The following is an 18,952-nucleotide window of genomic DNA, read 5'->3' as shown; positions in this document are numbered from 1 at the left end:
AATCTGTACAACATTTTCTCAATCAAAATAATTATTTACCTTCAGAACAAATTGAATATATTTTAGAAGGGATATAACGTATTCTTACACATAATTACTTTAGGTATAACAATCTATTTTACCTACAAAATCCAGAAGCAGCCATATGGACTGGGTCACCAAATATGTATTATGGTCCTCCAGCCCCAGTACCTGTTCCTGGTCATCCTCTGTGGTAGACGGACTCTGGAGACACTGGGAGAGCAAACCTGGTTAGTTAGCATAAAGAGACCAATCAGGACACACCATAGAGGAGGACCAGAGCACAAGCAGACCTGAGCACAGATTTTTTTTTTGAGAGACTCTATTTCTGGGATGTCTGATGCAGTTTGCAGGCATCAGAGAGCCTCTATTAAATGAGGGAACTTCCAGGAGAGTTGACATGTCTGCATACATTGTCCTTACAAACACCTGCTAATAAAACCACATACACTGCATTTACACATGCCTACCCACATACACATTTTCAAATATATTGTCCACAGGGGCGCTTGATGAGCAGGGCAGGTTAGGGAGATGCTATCTTGCACCTGTCCTGGTGCAGGCCTGAATCCCAGCCCAGGGGAGGCAGACTCCCGTTGGCCTCCTCTCTCTCTATAGATACACTACTGTTTTAGGGGCTCTGTGGTGAATCACATTGCTGGCAGCAAGGTGATTTACCACAGGGTCCCTAGAACGCGAGGCCCCTGAGCAACTGCAATCTCTGAGTTTAGATCCCAATTTTGTTGAATGGATTAGGGAGTGGCTGAGTGACAGACAACAGAGGGTTGTAGTCAATGGCGTATATTCAGAGCAAGGTCTTGTTACCAGTGGGATACCTCAGGGATCTGTACTTGGACCCATTCTCTTTAATATTTTTATTAGTGATATTGCTGATGATCTTGATGGAAAAGTATGTCTATTTGCTGATGACACAAACATTTGCAACAGGGTTGATGTTCCTAGAGGGAGAAGCCAAATGACAAATGATGTAGGTAAACTGGAAACATGGTCAGAGCTCTGGCAGCTGGCATTTAATGTGGATAAATGCAAAGTAATGCATCTAGGGCATAAAAACCCAAGGGCAGAGTATAGAATATTTGATACTGTCTTAACGTCAACGTGCGAGGAAAGGGATTTAGGGGTAATTATTTCTGAGGATTTAAAGGTAGGTAGACAATGCAAGAAAGCAGCAGGTAATGCTAGCAGAATGCTTGGTTGTATAGCAAGAGGTATTAGCAGTAGAAAGAGGGAAGTGCTCATGCCGTTGTACAGATCACTGGTGAGACCTCACTTGGAGTATTGTATACAGACCTGAAGACCGTATCTCCAGAAGGATATAGATATGTTGGAGAAAGCTCAGAGAAGGTTTACTAAAATGGTTCATGGAATACAGGATAAACCTTACCAGGACAGGTCAAAGGATCTTAACATATATAGCCTGGAAGAAAGATGTGACAGGGGGGATATGATAGAAACATTTAAATACTTAAAGGGAATCAACTAGACAAAGGAAGAGAGTTTATTTAAAAGGAGAAATACTACCACAACAAGAAGATATAGTCATAAGCTAGAGGGGCAAAGGTTTAATGTTAACATCAGGAAATATTACTTTATGGAAAGGGTAGCAGACTCATGGAGTAGCCTTCCAGCAGAAGTGGTAGATGTTAATACAGTAAAGACATTTAAGCAAGCATGGGATAGGCATAAGGCCCAGCTCGCTATAGGATAAGGTCAGGTACTAAGGAAACTACTCTGAGGTCGGGCAGATGGATGGGCCTAATGGTTCTTATCTGCTGTCACTTTCTATATTTCTATGTTCACTGGGCACACATTTTATGGACAAAACCGCAGTTGGGCCAGCCTGAAATCAGCTGGGTTTTATGTAGAGGATTGAATCCTTGGGATCCGCATTGTAGATTCACTTAGCGAGCATTTTACCCCTCCAGAGCATAAATAGTCTATGTATGGATGTAGCCTATGGATATTACTATATTTGGGGATGTTAGCAAACTAAGAAATATACAGTTTTTATGTGGTGCTAATAATTTTATGTATCTGATATGAATATGGTTTGAAACAAAGCCCTATATTATTTGTACACGAAAAAAGGAAACTGTGGTTAAACAAACCTAGTTGTCATTTCCTGTGTTTTACATCAGAATTAAAACAAAAACTTACAAAGCAGGCCTGCATAGAAAGGCAACAAGAAACAAACAAAACTTTTATTTAAAGATTGTAAAGGGGAACTGTAACCTAATTGAGTGTAACTGAATTAATGTATTAACCTTATTAATGTAAGCATTTTCAACATTTCTGCTATGTCCTTGTTTAACTGTGATTTCTCTCTTTCTCATTTAGCGTACCCACACAAATTACCGTATATATCGTTTTTTTCTATAGAATACATCATTTAGTATGAAGAAAATATAAACACATTGGAACATTGTTTTATGTTGTTTTAAACGCAGCTAGTGCTAGTGTTTTGGACACAGCTAGTGCTAACGAGAAATAAAAATAACCACAGCTTATAGGGCAAATATTAATAATTTGGTATTCTGACCAAACGAAAACATGCTTTTGAAAGGTAGACAAACCAGGGTGCTGGGGGGACTCATTACTGTGATCTCTCACTTTAGAAAATGGGAATTTTAAAAAAATATAGTGATTAACTTTATGTAGTATGTATTTTTTGTAGGGTTTTTATTTTTTTAGGTGAGGGGAGGGGTACATGGTTGTACAGGTGATTATGTTTGTGTATTTATTTATTTTAAATAACTAGAGTCTTCAGAGCCCCAGGAATCTCCTTTGAAACAGGTGAATTACTTGTATTGACATGATGTTTTTATTTTATTTTATTTTAGAGGAAGAAACTTCTTGTTTCTACCTCTCTCCATACTCCTATAAGCTGCTGTGACAACTTGGGTAATGGCCGTTGATTACCGTAATATTAAACAATCCTATGGAATGCATAGACCCCAAGCCATGTCTGCTCCTCAAGTATCCACCCTGTCCCTGGTAGAATGTGGAGTTTAAGTAAAATAAATTACCCTAGTGAGCAAGGCCCAAATGAGAAACTTTGGGCCCTGCAGCAATTATAGAGAAGGGCCCCTTCTCTGAATTTCCTGCCTTTAGCCAGCTATTTATCACCTTTTTCTGCCTCTTGTGGTCTTTTTTTCCTTCTGTTCCATTCTTTCTTTGTCCCTATTTCTTTTTTTGTGCCTAACTTGCTGACACTTCACCCATCTCTGTCTTCTTTCCCATTTTTTCTTTTATCTTTCTTGTCTACTCTTAAAATGTTCCATCATCTTTATAACTTCTTTCATGCCCCCTCTCACGCACACATATACAAACACACACACATATATATATATATTGTGACAAACCCTGTAGCACGAGGGCCATAAACGTCACAGTTAGGGGTCTTAAGCACAGTACCCTAGGGCAGGGCTCGACAAATCCCAGGCGCCAGGTCGCCATGGCGACTCAGAATTTTGTCCTGGCGCCTAGGAGTTTGTCAGCCTCTTACATTCACAAAAAAATGCCCCCGTGTCACCACGCGGGGGCGCTGCTGTTGCTGTCTGCCCAGGAGTCTGGGCAGACAGCACAGCCACTCCGAGCCCGCCCCCGAGCCTGTGATCACTCCCACGGAGTGATCCTGTAGGCTGAAACCGCGATTGCAGAGAAACCTGCAATAGCGTTAGAGAGGAATACTTTTTTTTTATGTAGCCTTGTCCGTCCAGATGTGGGTGTCAGTGTGGCAGAGCCTGTCCTGGTGTGTGTGTTTGGGTCTCAGTGTGGCAAACCTTGTCCTGGTGTGTGTGCCTGCGTGTCCGTGTGGCATAACCTTTCCTGGTGTGTGTGTGTTTGGGTGTCGGTGTGGAAGAGCCTGTCCTGGTGCGTGTATTGCGTCATCTGTTTCCTGGCACTTTACTTACTATAGGAATAAATAGAACGATGGAATTTTTATTTATCCGGGAGAAAATGCCTTCCTACATTTGTAGTCACTTCAGAGGACAAAACTTTCTTGTAACACTATTGAGTCACATGACACCGGGGAGGGAAAATGGCTAATTGGGCCCAATTTGGACATAAGGGGTGTACTTACTTTTGTTGCCAAGGTTTAGACATTAATGGCTGTGTATTCAGTTATTTTGATGGACAGCAAATTTACACTGTTATACAGGCTGTACACTCACTACGTTACATTGTAGCAGAGTGTCATTTCTTCAGTATTGTCACATGAAAAGATATAATAAAATATTTACAAAAAGGTGAGGGGTGTACTCAATTTTGTGAGATAGTGTAAATACATACACACACACACATATATATATATATACACACACATACACACATACGTAAGCTATTTTCCTGCATGCAACACTACTGTTTTTACCGATCCATGTTTAATCCCTGACCATAATTGATGTGGCACATGATAAGGTTGAATGAGTCTAGAAAGCAATTGCCTTCTTCGCTCAGATGGTGTTGCTGCACCTCCCAAATGTGACATTTTAACCCCCAAACAACCTAACAAACCTATGCATGGGTGGTATCACTGTACTCAGGTGTTGTTTGGCATAATTCAAACCTGAAGTACAGTGTGTGTGTGTGTGTGTGGGGGGGATTATGGAAAGGGTTAAAATATTAGCATTTGAAATACCCTGCAGTGTCTAGTTTTCAAGCATACCGTATTGGCTCGAATATAGGCCGCACTTTTTCCCCCCACTTTAAGTCTTTAAAGTGGGGGTGCGGCCTATATTCGGGGTCTAGCGCCCGACGCCCGGGACATGCAGTCCCGGGCGCCGGGCAGGCAGCGGGGTTAGGATACAGATCCCCCGCAGCAGTGCAGGGGACCTGCATCCTACTCCCCGATACGCTCAGACAGCCTCCCCTGCCAGCACTTCCCACGGGGGGGGTGCCGGCACGGGAGGTTGTCTAAGCGCATCGTCCGCATCCAGTGCCGGCACTGGAAGTTGTATTGCGTAGATGTCCCCCGCCGGCCACGCAAGATACTCGGGAGTCTGCTCCGGTAAGTCGGGGGGGGAGTGAGAGGAGGACAGTGGTAGCATATCTCGGGGAGGGAGGACAGTGGCAGCATATCTCGGGGGGGCAGAGGAGGACAGTGGTAGCATATCTCGGGGGGGGGCAGAGGAGGACAGTGGTAGCATATCTCGGGGGGGGCAGAGGAGGACAGTGGTAGCATATCTCGGGGGGGCAGAGGAGGACAGTGGTAGCGTATCTCGGGGAGGGAGGACAGTGGCAGCATATCTCGGGGAGGGAGGACAATGGTAGCGTATCTCGGGGAGGGAGGACAGTGGCAGCATATCTCGGGGAGGGAGGACAGTGGTAGCATATCTCGGGGAGGGAGGACAGTGGCAGCATATCTGGGGGGGGACAGAGTGGCAGCATGTTTTTTTGGTGCTTTTTTAAAGAAAAAAACTTTTTCTTTAAAAAAGCACCAAACTTTTAGGGTGCGGCCTATATACGGGGGCGGCCTATATCCGAGCCAATACGGTATATGGCTTGATGGAGTAAACTGAACTGACCAGCTGCAAAGATGTTCCAAACAGGACACAGGGGAAGAATGACCACATGCCAAAATTCTAAGTTAAAAAAAACCCCTGAATTGCACATGCCCAAGTGTGGCTTTTTACCAGACAAACAACCTGACAAACCTATGCATGAGTGACACCACTGCACATACTACTGCAAAGTGTCAACAAAGTGTGTTAGTAGAATTAGTGCATGGAAAGAGTTAAAATGCTACCACTTGAAATACCCAAATAAGTAGATTACTAACAGTCCAAAAAGTATAATCATGTAATGGGTAATGTTTTTCTTGTTTGTATAGATTGTTTCTTTGCAAGTAAAGGAGAAGAAGAAGAAGAGGTGGTAGGTGAGTGTCTCGACAAAGTTTACACACAGTTCTATTATTTAAATTCTCAGGCTCTCCGTTTCTTAGTTTTAAAGTCTCTTGTCTTTGGTATTTTTTAGGGAATTACCACCCTTTTTAAAAACATGTGAGGGGAGACCTTTTTATATTTGGGGTCTGATTTGTGATACAGCCAAGTGAGACTTGGCAATGTTTTTTTGTTTTTTTTTGCAGTTTCCAGACTATTTTTATAAATAAGCTACACTGAAGTTATGGGCAGAAAAAGCTCACAAGTGTAGTAGGTTGGTCCTCTTCTAGCTAACAAGCTAGCATTATTGTGTATTCCAATTTAAAATGTTTTTAGTTTTACTTTATAAAATGTTGGGGTGTTTTGGCAGAAGGGTGGTGGTATGAGAAAGTCCATTTTGCCCCATCAAAATGTCTTTTTGTGTAAACAACTGTTTAAGAATATATTGAAGGCCACACTAGTATTTTTGTCCCTTGCAAGATATACTTACATAACACAGGGCTCAGTAAGCAGTCTTTCCTTATAACGTGTAGCTTGTCTATTTTTATCTTACTCAGATGTGCGTTATGCTGTCTTGGGAGCCTCTCTAGGTGCATTTTTTGGGATCAGCTTTATTGCTGTGAAACTCTGCTTGTTAAAAAAGCACAGTCCGGACTATTGGTTTTCAGGTAAGATGCAATTATCTTCTTATGGACCCATTTTTTTTTTCTAGGCTTACTGAGCTTCGCACATTTTAGGTCACTAGCTCCATTTTTTGGATAAATTCAAGCCAAGTCTTTCAGCACTATTTGAACAGTTTATGATCCTACTTTATGTGCTTTTCATGTATTGCCTTTTAGTGTGTACTCATCAGGGTCAAGATCAGGTTGGGCCCTAGGAAAACACTTTTTAGATATGCATACATGCATAAATATACATACAGGGAGTACAGTAGCAAATAACTGGGTTCCCTTCTAGAATTATGGATTATTGTTTAAAATGTACCCGTCGGCAGTCACAGGAAGTAAGCTGTAAATTGCATCCCTAGGAAACATACTCAAGGGAACAGGAAGGGAACCACACACAATGCTGGTGGGGCATCATGTAAAGCAATTTTTTGTTTTCACAAAACTGCATGAAATTACCTGAATTTCACACATAACTAGGCACCCATCAGACAAAATGGTAAAAATAGCATACAGGGAAAAAAATGTCGGTGCGCTAAGCTAGTCTCAGGCGCAAATAATACAAATGTATAATATGAGGCTAACCAAACAGTGTGAGCATGCTGCAAATACAGTGTGTTGGCTGTAAAGTGTATACAAAAAACAAAAACTGTCTGCGCTTCTCAACCTAATAAAGTTGGCAACAAATATATAAACATAATATAAATGAGAGGTTTTTGTTATATGAATTGGCCAAAGCATAATTAAGCTCACCCACCACGTCAAGGCACACTCTCAATAGGGTGAGAACCTACTCTCACCTCCTACATAGTGGGCACACAATGCAGTTTATACTGCTACCAAAACCTTATTAATGTGTTGGGGGAGGTGCAATTAAGCGAATTGAAGCGAATCACGAGCACGGAATAAATTTTTTTTTAAAAAAAAACTGCGGTCTTCAAGGGAAGATGCAGTAGAAGAATGCCCATCCTGAAGGGGTTAAAAAATAATAGTAAAACAAATTTCCCCAAATACAGTGATTTATTCACGTTTTGGGCTGGCTGGGACCTTAGCAAGTACTTTGCATGAGGTTAAAGGGACATAAGGGACAATGAGACAGTAAAGTAACATTTGGCACTCTAGAGGTTTTGTAATCTCCATGATGCACGTGGAGGGGTTATAACACAGTCCTCTTCAGCATACTGTACAGTTAGCCGAACATAGATATGATACGGTCCAGCTCATGGTGATCATAAGCACATAGTAAGCCTGACGTATGTGGTACAGCATTAATCCAATTACTATTCATTGAGCCAGACAATGATGGTTGTACACCTTAACTCCCACATCACTATTTATGAGCCAGAGATAGACAGTGGTACAGTATAACAGTATAAATACCTGTGCTGTCTTCAATAAAGAGAATTCTATTTTACCCCTACACCAAGTCTCGGCTAGTGCTTGGGGGAATATGAAGGGTTAATCCCTTGAGCAATTAAGCTTTCAGCGACAAGGAAGATCTCTATGGCGGAGCTACTCAGTCAGAGTACAGGTCTCTGTGACGTTTGGTGGCAGCGGTGGGATGTCTTTCCTTGCCATAGGATATTCAAACCACCACCGGGATACCTTCCTCATCCTCGGATAAGTCACAGCTGATGGAAAGGCACTTTTAGAATCTCAAGCTTTGGGACACTTCCTTTCTACTGGGATTGACTGACAGGACAGCAGACTTCGGTCACCTTGTGGGGGGATATGAACGTGGCATCAGAGTTCCAGGGGCTGCTGCGGGTCACTCTCCCCTGCTACACCACTGCTCTGCCTACGGAACAATACCTGAAACTGAGGCAACAGATTTGAGGGTGACTATGCAAGGTGACACTCCAGGAGGCTGTTATAAGCCGAGGCCAGTGTTTTCCAAGCTCAGGACAAAGGATTGGAGACCAAAGGGAACTATGGATGTCATTCCTGGGACAGCGACTCCAGAAAAAATGGGTATCAACATTGCATAAGCTGGTCCCACAGGAGGTAGAGCTGGACAGTCGATATTGGGCTCTGCAGTGGCATGCAGAGCAAGCATATTTGGGGACTGTGACAGAATGGTCTCCAGAGGGTTATGATTTTGATGGCCCTGGATTGCTGTGGGAGAGCCTCACCGATTTCTTTGAATTAAGCAGTGAAGGGGACTCTGACCTGGAGGACATTGGGGAGTACAGAGAGGCAATGCTTGGTCTCGGAGAAGTTCCAGAGCTGAGATCTGATCTGGACTATCTGGTCAAAGAGCGGCAGCTGGAAAGGGCATACAGAGAGCTGCTAGACTGCGTTTGGCAGACTGCCCCACAGCCAGAGAATATTACAACCCCAGCAGAAGTGCTGGCATCAGAGCAGACTACCACTACCACTGGTCTCTGGCCACTTCTGACGGTCAAACACCATTCGGCCCTACCGCCCCAGCTGAAGTTCTGCCATCCAGGCAGAGTGTCGCTAGCCTCTCCTCTTCATCAGGGAGCTACTCAGTCCGAGTATGGGTCTCCGTCACACTCACGCTCTCACACTCTGACTCATTCTCACACTCTCAGGCTCTCACACTCTCTCAAGCTCTCACTCAATCATACTCTTATTCAGGCTCTCTCATTTTCTTTCAGACTCTCTCTCCCACAATCTCACGCACTCTCTCACACTCATGCTGTCTCATACTCTCTCATGCTCTCATATTCTCATTCATGCTCACTTACACTTTCAAGCTCACCCACGTTCTCTCACACTCTCACTCATGCTCTCTCACACTTTCACGCTCTTATGACCTCTCACTTTCATACACTCTCACAGTCTCACTCACTCTTAATTACATTCTCTCTCACTCATGCTCTCTTACACTCTTACTCACTCTCTCACATGCTCTCACTGCCTCTCTCAGTGTCTCCCTACCTTATCTGCCAACAGCTTCCATGTCTCTGTCTCATTTCCTGCAGCTCCACTTCTTCTCTTGCATCTTCTTCTTGTGTCTTCTTTTCTCCTCCCCTGGTAGCAGCTCCACTGACCAAGGCCTCAATGAGCACTTCCTCAAAGGTCCAGAAGAGGGTGTGAATGGAGGCTTAGGTCCCTTTAAGGAAACACTCCAGAAGGACTGGTGAGAAGAAGATGCTACAGCTTTACTGAGCCGCGGAAGCTTAGTAAAGCTTGTTGGAAAGCCACAAGCCGGTCTCTTCAGCGAGAGGTGACGCATAAGCCAGGAGAAAACTTTGCCATTACAGTGCCTTAAAAATCAGGACAGTTGGCAGGTATGAGTAAGTAAGCAGCAAGTGGAAGTCCTTTTGCTACCAGGGGCCCTGGGGCAATTGCCCTTCACTTTTAATGCCTCTGTACTCATAACTAGCACCATAGCTAAGCTGTGCTAAATGTGATTTTTGTTTTGTTTTCCTGCTGTAGTCTTGCGCTAGATCTAAAGTTGTCAGCTTGCCAGACACAATTGATGTTTCAAACACTGGCTTATCACAGTACAGATGTTTTCTTACCATGTTTTCTTTTTCTGTTAATACCATAGATTCAGAATCATTTAATCTGAAGGCGTTTAGGTAAGAACTTTTTTCTGCTTTTTTGTAAGCCAATTGACCAGAAATGTCAATTTGTATCTCAGTATCTCCCGCTAAATAATAATGTGAAGAATTTGAAGTATTTGTTCATATATAGTGTGCTCTTTTCTTTTTTTTAATAGTTCAATTTATTTGCATATTTCTATTTTCCCATGGGAGATTGATGGTATGAGCAAATATACCTCATCTAATTTGCCTGCTTCCTCTCTAGCAAGCTTCATTGTTATTACTGCTCAGGATATGCTTAAGTTTTTATATACATTCTCGACCGACCCTACAATAAGATATTTTTCTCAGTCTACCTTATTTTTAATACTTATTAAGTAAATGTACCTTTTGCCCTTTCTGCAGATAATTTTGCAGTGATATGGAAAAAAAATTACTGCACGGCGAGCAAAAACACTTTTTTTTCTTTTCATTTTTGCTGGATTCATTTTCAGGCAATGTATTTAGTTTCCAATCTGTTCTGCTTGGATGACATTTGTGGGCCTTTTTTATTTGGAATGACATTTAGGCGAAGGGGTGTTTCCAAAGGAGGAGGTCCCTGACACCTTCTGGACTCACCTTTCTTTATAGAATTTTTTTTAAAAAAAGGTTGCCCCAGAGGTAGGACAGTCAAAGAGGTGCAGCAGCAATAGTAGTGGTAGTAGTAGTAGTAGTAGTAGGGCATTGGCCTTGAGCAGGTAGACACTGGCAGATAATAGGAATGTGCAGCCTCATGGAGCATAACTGAATTTCCACAATATCATGGACATTTTAAGAAAAAAGGTTTCACCAGAGTTAGGCAGAGGTGTAGTTGTAGTAGGGCACTGGGCCTGGGCAGGCAGGCACTGGCAAATGATAGGCAAATGCAGCCCCATGGAGCAGTGCTGATTTCCACCACAATATTCTAGAAATGTAAAGGTTCCCCTAGAGTAAGGACGGTTAAAGAGGTGAGCAGCAGTAGTAGAGCACTGTGCCTGAGCAGGCAGACACTGGCAGATGATCCACATGCATCCCTGTGGAGCAGGACTGAGTTTCCCCAGTATAATATATTGTACATACTATATTGTCACCAATATTTATCAATTAAGAAGAATAATAGATAATATTATAGAATGGTTAAAAAATTTACTTATCCACAAATTACACAAAAAGGTTTGGCTAGTAGTATAAATGGCCAATTGTGTTAATCAATTAAACTCTACTCAGGAATAGGGGGAAAATATTTGCTTCAGCCCCTGTAATTCACCACAGCTTCTCCAATCCACCCAACATTTTCTGCAGTAAAATGAATTAACTATTAATTAAACTAAGCCAACTGTCACTGTCTCACACGCCAACTCTCATCAGTCTGTAACTGCTGCTACTGACTAGTAAAATAGCATCAGGAGATTCACAGTGGATATAAACTGTCTACACACCGCTGTTAAAATTGAATTGTTCACGTTATAGGTCACATAAAAGATGGAAAAAGTTCTGGCAGTTCTCATTCTTTAAAATCACAAGAACCTGGCATTTTAGCAGGGGTGTGTAGACTTTTTATATCCACGGTATTTATCTAATGCATGTCCATTCCCCTTGTAAATGCTGATTGGCCAGAGTGAAAAAAGTAAGGAGAAACTCCCACAGGTTGTTAGACCCATCAATACAGCCATTACCATCAATGAGACCACCCCCCTTTTTTGGGCTATTTCTACCAATCCGTCATTATGTACCCTGGTATACATAGTCCCTCCCACTATGCCTCATCAACAAGCGCCAAAATGGCTTGTAATGGTGGTCGTGCACGTGATGACGAATGGGTGAATCATGATGAATGAAATGAATGCACAAGTCTAATATTTACACCTCCTTATCAGAACACCTCATTTACAGCTAGCTGAACTTGTACCTTAATATTGTGTAGAGCATGTCAGCTAATCTACAACTCACTGTTTAGTAAAGAAGCCTCAATTAAATTATTCTAACTTCCTATAACACCTCTAAACATTTTCGAACAGCAAAGAAGGACTTTTTTGTCTCATGGGATGTAGTAAGAGGCATGGCTGGAGAGCAGGTCTTTACTGAGGCTTTCAATGTTTACCCTTCCTGAGTCAAGAGTCGGCTGAACACATCTACATCCACGTGACATACTTACCACCAATCTGTTCCAGTGCTGCCTCAGTGAATGCTGAGAGCTGGGGTGTGTTCACAGTAAACTGTCTCTTTAAGTTTATAGCTACACTAAATGGACTTGGACATTGGAACACCTGACCATTACACCAACATCACATTCTATTCCTCCTTCAGCATACCAATAAATTTTGGACAATGCTATGCTTCCAACTTTGTGGGAATAGTTTGGGGAAGGCCCATCTCTATTCTAGCATGCCTGTGCTCAAGTGCAAAAGGCAAGGCCATGATTGAATGACCTCAGAAATGCTCTACTGAATGAATGGGCAAATTCGTACAGAAACACCCACAAATCTTGTGGTAAGCCTTCCCAGAAGATTGAAAGCTATTATAGCTGCAAAGGGGGACCCACTACCTAATGTATACAGTATGTATTTTTATAATATTTCAGAATATGATGTCATAAAAGTCCCTATTCGTGTAATGGTCAAGTGTCCCTATACTTTTTTCCATATAGTGTATTTTGTAATATGCAATATGCATAACAGAAGAATATAATAAACTGAATTGCAATTTGTAGTATTTGGAAACATTGATTAATTGCAGTTCACTTTGATGATAATTGCTAACTCAAGTAAGTCAACTCTACTGCAACTCCTCTGAATTTACGCCAGGATACCTAACAGCTAAATAGATATTTGCATGATTCAGAAAAAGTCAACTAAGAAACAAGGAGTTACTTGAGCTGTAATGTCTAGTTCCATGAACATCAAAAATGATGCAAAACAGTTTTTTTGTAACGCCTTCAAAATGTCATGCATAACCAGGTTGGGATAAGTAGACTTGATGTACCATAGGTTAACACAATCATTATGATCAGTAGCCAGTTTTTTTTTATGCAGATTAAATTTTACCATAACTGTCTAGTTACTGTCATTACTTTACCTGCTGTTGCTCCAGGGCAACTTTTGCCATTTCTAATCTTGTCTATCTAATCTTTTCTATCTGACTTTCAGACAAGGAGATGTAGGGACACCATGATTTGTAGTATAAATATTGAAGACTGACGACAATGTGAAATTTATGGGGATTCATGGACATCTTTTTGGTATCATCATATGGAGACATGCATGTATATATATACGGCTCTCTATCACGCTTCCTGCCTACTGTAAACATAGTATGGATATTTTGGCTGGCTAACAAAACACTATATACATGGACAAAGTTCTACTGGAATCCACATTTTAGGACAAAACAGGTAGACCTCTATGGAGTCAATGCTTGTAATGATTTATTGTAAAACACATTATGTAAATGTTAGAAAAAAATGCAGCCATAGAAACGTGCAGTTATTGACAACTGCAGATATCTTAGATGGAAATGCAAAAACATAAAACAAGGGAAGGGCCAATTTTGTTTCTTTAAGAAAGCTTTGTTATTAAACCACTTAATTTCCCACATGTTAAAAAACAGGTGTCATTTACAGTTGTTACATTTGTTAATCATAACTAAATATTGACCATAACAAGCATTTTTAATTTCACACTGGCTGGTTTAGTTCCCTAATAACTATGCTGGCATGTATGTATACAGCAGTAAAAATAGCTATTGTACTGACAAATTATGTTTATGTGCATTATAAGTTTGTAAAATGGACGTCCCCACACTGCTCAGTCTGTGTTAATAAAATGTTCATGGTGTAATATTATGACCCTTTTTCAAAGTTTTTTCTTTAAAGGACAAAATAGAGCACATATACTAGTGTATAAAATACATATATTATACATATATTTATGAGTTTATCTCATAGTTACACTCTAAAAAGTTACACTATTCTACACATAAAAACAATACAACAAAATCTAAAAAATCTATACAACATAAAAAATTACATGAGATAGTAAAACTAAAGTAAGATTGCTTAAATTTTCACTAAATACAGCATTATCAGAATCCTACATTCAACAATTTCTAGTACTATTGAATACCTAAACCTTACCCACAAATTATCCAATTACATACAATTCTGACTAATTTCTCAGGGGATGCTTAATTGTCAGAAAATCAGCCACTTATATGTTATATGTGCCATGCAGCAGAAGAGCATTCTTAAAAGTTTATGTGTTGTTTCTGTGTGAATAAAACTTAAGAGTAAACAATTAAATGACAGCTCTGTTTTATCTAAATGGAACAGCACATTTAGACGCATCGTTTTATGCAGTAATGAGGTAACTTAATTACGTCTCTTGTACCTCCCACGGGAAGCAGGAACCCAGTGGAGTCACGTCAATATACATCACATCACATGACCCTGCTCCCTTCCTGCTTCCCTTAGGCGGTACAAGAGAAGTTGCTTGCACAGTGCGAGCTACACAGAGGGGAGCAGCGGCACCTGTGGATGTCTGTGAGTGGCACAGATAGTTCTGCAGTTCAGGTAAAGGGGTGGGGGAGTGTCGCATGAATGAGTATGCGTGATTGAGTGAATGAATGAGTATCTGTGAAATGAGGGAATGAGTATCTGGGAATGAGTGAATTAATGAGTATTTGAGAATGAATGAGTATCTGTGATGAAAATGAATAAGCAATGAGAATATTGTGTATGGTCCTCCCCAAGCGGCCTGGAATTTGTAACACTCAGTACTCAGGAATCAGTATTCACAATCCTTAGCTTTTGAGTCAAACCAGACCTTTTGTTTGGTCGTGGCTGCATGGAGGTTTTGGTACACTAAACGTATTAGTTGTTGTTCTCTCTGTTTCAATATATAAAGGCAACCGGGGTTTTCTCTGATTCACACTGTTGCTCCCAGTATTCCCTTATCCAGCTGACCGTACACTTTCCACCCATACAAAAATTCTAAGAGGGAGAAGCCAGTAGATACATGGGGCACTTCCCAATATGGAAATAGCAGGTCCAGCAAGAATATTTCCCAATCAGCATGTTCTGCTATGAATACAAATATGTCAAGGTTCCATTAAATCATTCACAGAGACTGGTGGTGGTAAGAGGAGGTCTGAATAGGCCGTACGCCACAGAGACACAACTTTGTTGGGCTAGATCGACATAAACTGATGTCCCAGACAATATTGTCCACGGACAACCCATCTTTGTAAATATTTTGATTTTGGCATCCACAGCTGTCTCAGAAGAAACATTTTACAGGGCTACAGTTTCTGGACCAAGTGGCATATATGTCTTACCCATATGACTGGCTTTTGGTAATGTCCACTGCTACCTTCTGGAACTTCTAGTTAACTACAGGTAGTGAGTGTAGGAATGCCGAGCAGTCGTCTCACCTATTTTCTGGCAGGTCTCACAGATCTGACAAAACCATCAGACATTGTGACATTGTGAGTCCTGGCCACAAAAGGCTTTTTGCCCTTGTTACCCCTTGTTGGTATGCTAAGAGGATCTCATTGCCCTCAACCCCCAGTATTTTTGGGAACAATATATTAATATATAAGGTCATGCATAATACTGTTCCTCCATGGATCTCTGCCCTCATAAGCAAATACTCTCCTACTCAATCCCTACGTTCTTCCCATGGGCTAAGGCTCTCCTCCTCACTTATCACCTCTTCCTTTTCCCGTCTACAAGATTTCACTCAAGCTGCCCCATATCTCTGGAATCTACTCCCAACGAACCTTCAGCTTTCACCCTCCCTCCCAACATTCAAGAAACATCTCAAAACTGACTTCTTCAGAGAAGCATACCATCTTAGCTGCTAGAACTTCATTGTCATTGATACAACCACCACACTACCTCTCACCCGTCTCTGTGCCTTATGTTTGTCACCCCATTCCCTCAAGATTGTAAGCTTGCGAGCAGGGCTCTCTCCACCTAATGTATCGGTTTGTCTTAGTCTGTCAATTCTTGTCTTGTCATACCCCTTGAATTTATGTATTGTATTAAGCGCTGCGTAAACTGTTGGCGCTATATAAATAAAAGATAATAATAATAATAATAATTGAGGGGTGTTATTTCTGGCTCTTCAATATAACCAATAGAAGATGATTCTTGGTAATAGTTGGGCCTTCCCTGGCGTGCATAACGGCCTGTGGTCGAGCCCTTAATTGTTTCAAAGGTGACCTTGCTGACGTGTCACAGGTGACCTTGCAGTCGATTACAGACTCTACAGCAGGGATGGACTGCACCTCAATTAAGAGGGGGTTGCAGTGCTAGAGGAGAGGATGGCTAGAGGAATTCAGGGTCTTTTAAACTAGGTTCTGGGGGAGGATAAAGATAGAAATTAAGTGCTAGCTAGAGTAGACTGGGAAGGGGGTCTAGCTATGGGAAAAGGGGGTGAGAGCAGTGGTAGGGTCAACATAGACAATATGGAGCTACATAGTACAAAACCTGCAGTCATGAAGTGTCACAGGAGCATCTGTGGCAAGATTGTAGGGGTCTGTTAGGTACGCACTGTCCCTATTGGTTGCTACAGCCACACCCCCGGAAATCCATATGTGGTAGGGAGGGTAGCTCCCCTTTTGATTGGCCCCTAAGTTAATAGGACATGGGCTGCCCCTGACCACACCCCCTGCACTGTGATTGGTTGCTCCCTGTTCCAGCTCTCTCCTGATTGGTGCCAGTTAAAGTGTTTAAGCTAATGTATTTATGTATTGTTCTTTTCAAGATCGTCTCAGGTATAAAGTTGGTGTTTGGTGTACAATAAAGGAGATTCTTACTTGTTCAAGCCTAAAACCGTGTCTGTGTCTGTGATTTGGGGACAAGGGACACTTCATCGTGGAGTGTAACTACTTGATTACTGGAAGTCTGGAGTATACCGAGGGGACCATAGGAGATCGCTGGAACTATTGACGGCAGAGACCATCCGTCTCTACAGAGTCCGTCACATTAAGTATTTGTCAACTGATGAACCACAATCGGGGAGTAACCTTAAATGTCTTTTAGCAAATGCAAGAAGCTTGGCAAACAAAATGGGTGAGCTGGAAATACTGGTAAGTGAGGAATGATTATGATCGGTATCACTGAAATGTAGTGGGATGGTATGCATGACTGGTCAGTTAATTTACAAGGTTAGTTGCTTTTTAGAAGGGGCAGAGTAACTAGAATACGTAAGGGGATTTGTTTAAATGCAAACCCTAAACTAAAGCCCAGTATTAAGGAAGGTGTACCTGGTGACAATAGTAATCCAGGCTAATCTCCACTGTGGGTGGGGAGTAGCCTAGATAGTAAAAAGAGTTGCACACTACTTGTAGGTGTATGCTACTAGTCACCAAACATTAGCAATGTAGGGGAGGATCAGCTGCTATTTTAAAGTGAAAAGGCTGCAAATAGGAATGAAGTTTTAATTACCCAGATATGGATTGGAATAGTGGAACTAGTTCTGCTGAGGGCAGCAAGTTTCTGAACCTGCTTAATGACCAATTAGTAGACACCCCAACCAGAATGGATGCTTGTCTGGATCTGGTAGTAACTAACAATGAGGAACTTATCTCAAATATCAAAGTAAGAGAACACCTGGGGAATAGTTACCAATCGCTTCTCGGCCTTTTGGCTAAGATCAAGTGTAGTCTCTCTTGTGGTGGGGAGGGGTGACACTGATCCTCTGGCCTTAGGGTTCGGGAAAGCAATGGAACCCGAGGTGAAATTGCCCTGGCAGAAATGCCGGAGTCACCGTGTGTGGTATTGCATGCCACTGCACACGGTGAGCGCACGTTTCCACTGGCGGCCTTCCACGGCTTGAAATTCACGGCTTGGCCCCCACTACTCTACGGCACACGTTTTGTAACCACGTTTTGGACACTGTTTTTCTTTTTAGGAGGCAGTGAAGTCTGGACTTTGCTGGAGGAGGATTGGAGCCTTCTGGCCCTTTCCTCTCTTCAAGAAGGCCAGCAAGGAGTCTCACTCTTCGGGGTGAGACTCAAGATCCGACCCTCCCATGGGGGGGGGGTTGGAATTTGTCTGAGTTCTCCGTGAGGGAACTCGGTATCGTAGTCTGGCTTCTGCTGCCTTGTGGACAGAATGCGGCACCAAAGGAGCACGCACCTCGGGCTTCCAAAAAAAAAAAAAAGAACACCTGGGGAATAGTTACCATAACATTGTTTTTATTTGAGATTAATTCCAAAAAGCAAATGAGTAACTACTCTACCCAAACATTCAATTTCAGAAGGGCAAACTTTGACATGCTAAGGTCAACTATGGAATGTATAGATTGGGATAGATTGTTCTCTGGACTAAACAGAGAGGACAAATGGAATACCTTTAAGCCCAGATTGAAAAATGACAAATCCCAATATATACCTATAAATGCGAAGTCAGCAGTGTCATTTATGGCATACAAAGATGCCAACAAAGCCTGCAATACCTCACAACATTTAAAAATATGAAAGAGGGACACTTTTTTTTTTTTTTTTTTTTAAATCTTGCAGAACTCACTGACACAAGCAATTGCGCTTTACAATGTCGCGCTTGCATCGCCACTTAAAACGTGCTTCGTTTTTGGCAGCACTCATGCATATTAAAAATAACCAACACATTGAATTGAATTCCCATGAGGCTCAGCCAGACATACTACTTCCATGATGCTGGCTGAGCGTCATGAGAAATGCAGCAACAGTAAAGCTGCAGATGCTAGCTGTGAACAAAAATTCCCAAGATTCTCAGCCAGCCAGGTGTCCACCATAATGCTGGCTGAGCATCATTGGAAGAGTAGTCTACAGCAGCAGAGATTTTTTT

At 41.9% G+C, this 18,952-nt stretch overlaps 1 long non-coding RNA gene and 1 pseudogene across 1 annotated transcript; both read left to right on the top strand.

Moving 5' to 3' along the window:
• The first annotated feature begins 6,459 nt into the window (after nucleotides 1-6,459).
• Nucleotides 6,460-13,958, top strand: LOC128468153 (uncharacterized). The gene is made up of 3 exons (XR_008345816.1): nucleotides 6,460-6,592; nucleotides 10,110-10,140; nucleotides 13,269-13,958. It is a non-coding gene; the product is annotated as an uncharacterized LOC128468153 (long non-coding RNA).
• A 3,793-nt stretch (nucleotides 13,959-17,751) lies between these two features.
• Nucleotides 17,752-17,931, top strand: LOC128469524 (uncharacterized; annotated as a pseudogene).
• Nucleotides 17,932-18,952: the final 1,021 nt, after the last annotated feature.

This window comes from Spea bombifrons, chromosome 11 (assembly GCF_027358695.1).
Source record: "Spea bombifrons isolate aSpeBom1 chromosome 11, aSpeBom1.2.pri, whole genome shotgun sequence".
Classification (NCBI taxonomy): Eukaryota; Metazoa; Chordata; class Amphibia; order Anura; family Pelobatidae; genus Spea; species Spea bombifrons.
This window is presented reverse-complemented; position numbering and strand designations above follow the sequence as displayed.